General features: G+C 41.4%; 1 non-coding gene across 1 annotated transcript; it reads left to right on the top strand.

Annotated features, from left to right (window-relative positions):
- The first annotated feature begins 7,874 nt into the window (after positions 1-7,874).
- Positions 7,875-7,946, top strand: TRNAW-CCA (transfer RNA tryptophan (anticodon CCA)). Its single transcript has one exon. It is a non-coding gene; the product is annotated as a tRNA-Trp (tRNA).
- Positions 7,947-8,665: the final 719 nt, after the last annotated feature.

Genomic DNA, 8,665 nt, shown 5'->3' on the forward strand with positions numbered 1-8,665 from the left:
AGCCAAAACACAGATTGCGACTTGAACCCATAGTCTTTTAAAAAATAAAAGACTTTTTATTTTGTATTTGTTGTTGTTGTTGTTCAGTCACTAAGTCGTGTTCCACTCTTTGTGAATCCATGGACTGCAGCATACCAGGCTTCCCTGTGCTTCAGTATCTCCCACAGTTTGTGCAAATTTATGTCCATTGAGTCAGAAATGCCATCCAACCATCTCATCCTCTGCTGCTCCCTTCTCCTCCTCCCCTAAGTCTCTCCCAGCATCTAAGTCTTTTCCAATGAGTGGTCTCCTCCCATCAGGTGGCCAAAGTATTGGAACTTCAGCTTCAGCATCAGTCCTTCCAATGAATATTCAGGTTGATTTCCTTTAGGATTGACTGGGTTGATCTCCTTGCAGTCCAAGGGACTCTTAAGAGTCTTCTCCAGCACCACAATTTCAAAGCATCATTTCTTCAGCATTCAGCCTTCCTTATGGTCTCTCACATTCATACATGACTACTGGAAAAACCATAGCTTTGACTATACGGGCTTTTGTCAGCAAAGTCGAAGTGAAAGTTTTAGTTGCTCAGTTGTGTCTGACTCTCTGGGACCCCCATAGACTGTAGCCTACCAGACTCCTTTGTCCATGGAATTCTCCAGACAAGATTTACTGGAGTAGGTTGCCATTCCTCTCTCCAGGGAATCTTCCCAACCCAGGGATTGAACCCCAGTCTCCTGCATTGCAGGCAGATTCTTCATGGTCTGAGCCACCAGAGATGTCTCTGCTTTTTAATATGCTATCTAAGTCTGTCATAGCTTTCCTTCCAAGGAGGAAGCATCTTTCAGTCTCATTGCTGGAGTCACTGTCTATAGTGATTTTGGAGCCAAAGAAAATAAAATCTGTTACTACTTCCACTTTTTCCCCTTCTATTTGATATGAAGTGATGGGACCAGATGCCATGACCTTAGCTTTTTGAGTGTTGATTTTTAAGCCAGTTTTTTCACTCTCTTCTTTCACCCTCATCAAGGTGCTCTTTAGTTTCTCTTAACTTTCTGCCATTAGCATGGTATCATCTGCATATCTGAGATTGTTAATATTTCTCCCAGCAATCTTTAATCCAGCCTGTGATTCATCCAGTCCAGTGTTTTCATTATATTTTATTTTGCATGGGGATATAACAAATTAACAATGTAGTGATAGTTTCAGGTGAACAGTGAAGGGATTCAGCCATTTATACATATATCCATTCTCCCCGAAACTTTCTCCCATCCAGGCTGCCACATAGCATTGAGCAAAGTTCCATGTGCTATACAATACTTCCTTGTTGACTATCCATTTTAAATACAACAGTGTGTACCTGTCCATCTCAAACTCCCTAACTATCCCTTTCTCCATCTGTCCTCCCAGCAGATGAGTCTCTTTCTGTTTTGTAAATAAGTTCATATATATCATGTTTGAAAAATTTTATATCCCAGATATAAGGGATGTCATACAATATTTCTGCTTCTCTAACTTACTTCACTTAGTATGACAATCTCTAGGTCCATCCATGTTGCTGCAAATGGCATTATTTCATTCTTTTTCATGGTCAAGTAATATTCCATTGTATATGTGTACCACCTCTTCTTTATCCATTCCTCTGTCAATGGACTTTTAACTGAGACCAGACACCTGGTCTCAGGTTTTAATAAAGCACAGTTTCCTGATGTCTCATCACAGAAAGAGTTCAGTGAGAGAGAAAGTGATAGGCAAGAAGTAGATTTATTTAGAGAGAAACACATTCCACAGACAGAGTGTAGACCATCTCAGAAGATGAGAATGACACCGATGTATGGGGTTGTCAGTTTTTATAGTGCGGGTAATCTCATGGGCTAAGGAGTAGGTGGAATATTCCAGTTGTTTGGGGGAAAGTGTGGGAATTTCCATGAATTGAGTCACTGCCCACATTTTAACCTTTATGCTTGGTCTTGGAACTGCCATGTGACTGTGTCATTTAGCTTGCTGATGTGTTACAATGAACATATACTGAGGTTCAAGGTCTAGTGGAAGTTGATTTGTCTGTCATTTGGACTTATTTGGTTCTCATCACTTTATGTCATATCCTCGGGCTATGTCATTCATTTAAACGTTGTGCCCTGCCCCCTTCCCAAAAACATTCTAACTGCATGTGGCTTATAAATGACCAAAGGAAGATCTGAAAACAAATTTGGTCAAATCAAAGGCTCTTGTTTCTTTTTATCAATGGTTCTCAAATGTTAGGGCAATCAGAATCAATTGGAGGGTGTTAAACCATCAGAACAAGACCCAGTTTCCCCCTCAGTCTCTCCCATCAGGAAGCTTCCATAAGCCTCTTATCCTTCTCCATCAGAGGGCAGATAGACTGAAAACCACAATCACAGAAAAATAAACAATCTGATTACATGGACCACAGCCTTGTCTAAATCAATGAAACTGTGAGTCATGCCATGTAGGGCCAGCCGAGACAGAGGGTTCATGGTGGAGAGGTCTGACAGAATGTGGTTCACTAGAGAAGGGAATGGCAAACCACTTCAGAATTCTTGCCTTGAGAACCCCATGAACAGTGCTGCTGCTGCTGCTAAGTTGCTTCAGTCGTGTCCAATTCTGTGCAGCCCCAGAGACAGCAGCCCACCAGGCTTCCCCATCCCTGAGATTCTCCAGGCAAGAATACTGGAGTGGGTTGCCATTTCCTTCTCCAGTGCATGAAAGTGAAGTCGCTCAGTCGTGTTCAACTCTTTGTGGCCCCACGGACTGCAGCCTACCAAGCTCCTCCGTCCATGGGATTTTCCAGGCAAGAGTACTAGAGTGGGTTGCAATTGCCTTCTCCATATGAAAAGGCAAAAAGATAGGACACTGAAAGATGAACTCCCCAGGTCAGTAGGTGCCCAATATGCTAGTGGAGATCAGTGGAGAAATAACTCGAAAGAATGAAGAGAGGGCGCCAAAGCAAAAAGAAAACCCGGTTGTGGATGTGACTGGTGATGGAAGTAAAGTCCAATGCTGTAAAGAGCAATATTGCAGAGGAACCTGGAATGTTAAGTCCGTGAATCAATGCAAATTGGAAGTGGTCAAACAGGAGAAGGCAAGAGTGAACATTGACATTTTAGGAATGAGCAAACTAAAATGGACTGGAATGGGTGAATTTAACTCAAATGACCATTATATCTACTACTGTGGGCAAAAATCCCTTAGATGAAATGAAGTAGCCATCGTAGTCAACAAAAGAGTTCAAAATGCAGTACTTAGATGCAATCTCAAAAACAACAGAATGATCTCTGTTTGTTTCCAAGGAAAACCATTCAATATCACAGTAATCCAAGTCTATGCCCCAACCAGTAATGCTGAAGAAGCTGAAGTTGAATGGTTCTATGAAGACCATCAACCTTTTAGAACTAACACCCAAAAAAGATGTCCTTTTCATTTTCATTCCAGGGGACTGGAATGCAAAAGTATGAAGTCAAGAAACACCTGGAGTAACAGACAAATTTGGCCTTGGAGTACAGAATGAAGCAGGACACAAAGGCTAATAGTTTTGCCAAGAGAATCCATTGGTCATAGCAAACACCCTCTTCCAACAACACAAGAGAAGACTCTACACATGGACATCACCAGATGGCCAACACCAAAATCAGATTGATTATATTCTTTGCAGCCAAGATGGAGAAGCTCTATACAGTAAGCAAAAACAAGACTGGGAGCTGACTGTGGCTCAGATCATGAACTCCTTATTGTCAAATTCAGACTTAAATTGAAGAAAGTAGGGAAAAGCACTAGACCATTCAGGTATGACCTAAATCAAATCCCTTACAATTATATAGTGGAAGTGACAAATAGATTCAAGGGACTAGATCTGATAGACAGAGTGCCTGAAGAACTATGGACCTATGGATGGAGGTTCCTGGCGTTGTATAGGAGGCAGTGATCAAGACCATCCCCAAGAAAAAAGAAATGCAAAAAGGCAAAATGGTTGTCTGAGGAGGCCTTACAAATAGCTGTGAATAAAAGAGAGGTGAAAGGCAAAGGAGAAAAGGAAAGATATACCCATTTGAATGCAGAGTTCCAAAGAATAGCAAGGAGAGATAAGAAAGCCTTTCTCAGTGATCATTGCAAAGAAATAGAGGAATATAATAGAATGGGAAAGAATAGAGATCTCTTCAAGAAAATTAGAGATACCAAGGGAACATTTCATGCAAAGATGGGCTCAATAAAGGACAGAAATGGTATGGGCCTAACAAAAGCAGAAAATTTTAAAAAGAGGTGGCAAGAATACACAGAAGAACTGTACAAAAAAAGATCTTCATGACCCAGATAATCACGATGGTGTGATCACTCACCTAGAGACTGACATCCTGGAATGTGAAGTCAAGTGGGCCTTAGGAAGCATCACTATGAACAAAGCTAATGGAGATGATGGAATTCCAGTTGAGCTTTTAAAGTTCTAAAAGAAGATGCTGTGAAAGTGCAACACTAAATATGCCAGCAAATTTGGAAAACTCAGCAGTGGCCACAGGACTGGAAAATGTCAGTTTACACTCTAGTCACAAAGAAAGGCAATGCCAAAAAAGCTCACACTACTGCACAATTGCACTCACTTCACACACTAGTAAAGTAATGCTCAAAATTCTCCAAGCCAGGCTTCAATAGTACATCAGCCTTGAACTTCCAGATGTTCAAGCTGCATTTAGAAAAGGTAGAGGAACCAGAGATCAAATTGCCAACATCTGTTGGATCGTCAAAAAAGCCAGACACTTCCAGAGAAGCATCTACTTCTGCTTTATTGACTATGCCAAAGCCTTTTACTGTGTGGATCACAACGAACTCTGGAAAATTCTTCAAGAGATGACAATACCAGAGCACCTGACCTGCCTCTTGAGAAATCTGTATGCAGTTCGGGAAGCAACAGTTAGAACTGGACATGGAACAACAGACTGGTTCCAAATTGGGAAAGGAGTATGTCAAGGCTGTATATTGTCATCCTGCTTATTTAACTTATATGCAGAGTACATCATGTGAAATGCCAGGCTGGAAGAAGCACCAGCTGGAATAAAGATTGCCCAGAAAAATATCAATAACCTCAGATATTCAGATGACAGCAACCTTATGGCAGAAAGTGAAGAAGAACTTAAGAGCCTCTTGATGAAAGTGAAAGAGGAGAGTGAAAAAGGTGGCTTAAAACTCAGCATTCAGAAAACTAAGATCATGGCATCTGATCCCATCACCTCATGGCAAATAAATGGGGAAACAATGGAAACAGTGACAGACTTTATTTTGGGGGGCTCCAAAATCACTGCAGATGGTGACTGGAGCCATGAAATTAAAAGATGCTTGCTCCTTAGAAGAAAAGTTATGACCAACCTAGACAACATATTAAAAAGCAGAGACATTACTTCGCCAACAAAGGTTCATCTAGTCAAAGCTATGGTGTTTCCAGTAGTCATGTATGGATGTGAGAGTTGGACTATAAAGAAAGTTGAGCGCAGAAAAATTGATGCTTTTGAAGTGTGGTGTTGGAGAAGACTCTTGAGAGTCCCTTGGACTGCAAGGAGATCCAACCAGTCCATCCTAAAGGAAATCAGCCCTGAATATTCATTGGAAGGACTGATGATGAAACTGAAACTCCAATCCTGTGGCCACCTGATGTGAAGAGCTGACTAATTTGAAAAGACCCTCATGCTGGGAAAGATTGAGGGCAGGACAAGGGGACGACAGAGGATGATATGGTTCGATGGACATGAGTTTGAGTAAACTCTGGGATTTGGTGATGGACAGGGATGCCTGGCATGCTGCCGTCCATGGGGTCACATAAAGTTTGACACATCTGAGTAACTGAACTGAACTGAACTGAAAAGCACAGATTGCGGGGACTTCTCTCCTGTTGTTGTTTAGTTGCTAAGTTGTCTGACTCCCTTGTAGCCTGCCAGGTTCCTCTGTCCACCGGATTTCCCAAGCAAGAATCCTGGAGTGGGTTGCCATTTCCTCTTCAGGGGATCTTCCCAACCCAGAGATTGAACATGAGTCTCCTGCATTGGCAGATGGATTGTTTATCCCTGAGCCACCAGGGAAGCCCCTAAGTTTCTATTTAGTAAGTCTGGGTGCAGCCCAAGAATTTGCAGTTCTTGTAACTTCCCAGGGGATGCTGATACTGCTGGTCTGGAGGCTAGACTTTGGATCCACTGCTTGGTACTGTGCTGCTCCTCATTAGGAAGCTATACATGGGTATTTTACATTTTACTACTGACAAGATTTGTTATTCAAGATAAAATACTTGAGAATTATTTGAAAGATGAAATACTACATACTGATGAATTAAATTTTATTAAATTCTCATTTCTTATGCATCTAGCAATTACATGCTATGGGGATTAAGATAATGAATAAAATATAATCCCTGTCCGCCAAGAGCTCATCAGCTAGTTGAGATTATAGTCATAGATATGTGCTTAAATTTATCATTAACAAGGCAAACACAAAGATGCTTCAGCAGAAGACTCTTAAAAAATGGGCTCTGGGAATATGAGGTAGGAAATTCTATCTTAAAAAAAAAAAGCCAACAAGTCCTTACCTTCAACTTGCTTTATCCTAGAGTCCCTCCTTCCTCTGTCTCTTGCCTTCTGATAAGAGTAAATTCACTCTATTTACTGCGGCTATTTCTCCCAATCCCACTTACACCCAAATCTCAAAATAAGGCTTCCACATCAAACATGCCAGTAAAACTGCAGTGGGAAAACTCACCCATCTCCTCTTAATTGCCAAACCCAAGGATTTGAATATAGCCCTTAAGTTTCTAGGGGATCAGGCCTCACTTCCTGATCATCGTCTGGCCTGCACTGCCCATCTCGGCCCAGCTGACCTCAACCTTCTCCCGCTCCTGCTTCTCACTGGCTTGGACCTTTAAGCTCACTGGTTTTTGTTGCGTAAAAACCTCTTTTACCTCCATCTGGTCTTTTAAAGTTGCTGTTCCTTGAGTTTTGCCCTAGGCCTTCTACTTACATTTCACAAACCTTTCTTCAGCTCACAAAAGAGTGATTGTTATGAAAATGCAAGCCTGTTCACCTTACTTCCCCTTCAGCAAAGGTCTACTGAATCCCATTTGTCTCAGGCAAGCAAAACTTCTCACCATCTTGTCGGACTAATTTTCCATCTGATCTCTTGCTTCTCTTTTCACTGACCAGTTCATTCATGGTATGTCTTCAGAGGTCCACTATTCCATCGGCTTTTCCTAACTTAATTACACATGGTTGAGCTAGTTACATTGTCCACCTTCATGGGTACATAGGGAGCTTCTTTTTTTTTTCACTGTATCTTTTTATTTTAGTTTTTTTATTTGTTTAATTATTTGATTTAAAAAAAAATTGTTGTATTTCTTGTTCTCGGGTACATGGAGTTTTCATTGCAGAGTGTAGGGTTCTCTAGTTATGGCATGAAGGCTCAGCTGCCACCCAGCATGTGAGATCTTAGTTCCTCGACCAGGAATCGAATCTGTGTGTCCTGTATTAGAAGGTAAAGTCTTGACCACTGGACCACCAGGAAAATCCCCACAGAGGGCTTCTTGTGTAAGAAAACTTCAGTCTATTTCCTGTGCGTCTCCTTTACTCTCACTCCACCACCTCACTCACAGGGCACTTCACTTACAGCACTCATGGTCACCAAAGATATGGAGGCCAGGCTCTGGGACACCACCCGTCCTACGATTTAACTCCATTCTGACTCCATCTCTCGGAGATAGTGTCACGTGCCATAGGTGAAGGGCTCAGTCTCACAAGACTCTCTCCCACCCCTCACAACAGGTATACAACTATGTCATAGCTATTGTCTCCTTTTAAGCAGAAAGTGTTTGAAGGTGAAGAGTTTAGGAGATAATTAAGATTAGATGGACTTCCCTGGTGGCTCAGAGGTTAAAGCGTCTGCCTCCAATGCAGGAGACCCGGGTTCGATCCCTGGGTCGGGAAGATCCCCTGGAGAAGGAAATGGCAACCCACTCCAGTATTCTTGCCTGGAGAATCCCATGGACAGAGGAGCCTGGTAGGCTACAGTCCATGGGGTCGCAAAGAGTCGGACACGACTGAGCGACTTCACTTTCACTTAAGATTAGATGAAGTTATGAGGATGGAAACCCCAAGAATGGGATTATGGTTTATATTAAATTATAGACCAGCCAAAATTAATATTTTAAGAGAGAAATAAGAATAGTGGTTGAGTCTAGAGTAGAGAGTCTGGATGAGAATTAACTGGAAAGACACAGAGGGGAAGTTTTTAGTGTGGTGATTGAGTTCAATCGTTTGATTAAATATTGGGTAGATGACTGAATGTGTTTGTCAAAAGCGCATGAAACTATACTTTCAATATGTGTACATTTTATTTATTCTGACTACTGACAGAATCTGTGTATCTAAGGTGACCTGACTAGTTTAGATCAAGTTAGCTAGATAAGGTGCTAAGAAAGAAAATCACATGTATAAATTCTGTTTACGTGTTGTACTGAAAAACTCTGACAGAAAGATTTAGTTTTATTTTAGTGTTTGTGCTTTATGCTTACTGTTATGTAGCCTTTCTTAATTGCAAATTTCCAGTGGTTTCTATTACCAGAAACAAGGAAAATGGGTGCACATATGTAAAAAAACTTTTACTTCTGCTGAAAGATTTATGTTTTAGCCTTTAAACAATAGAC

This window comes from Giraffa tippelskirchi, chromosome 14 (assembly GCF_054371585.1).
Source record: "Giraffa tippelskirchi isolate mGirTip1 chromosome 14, T2T-mGirTip1v1.2.pri, whole genome shotgun sequence".
NCBI lineage: Eukaryota > Metazoa > Chordata > Mammalia > Artiodactyla > Giraffidae > Giraffa > Giraffa tippelskirchi.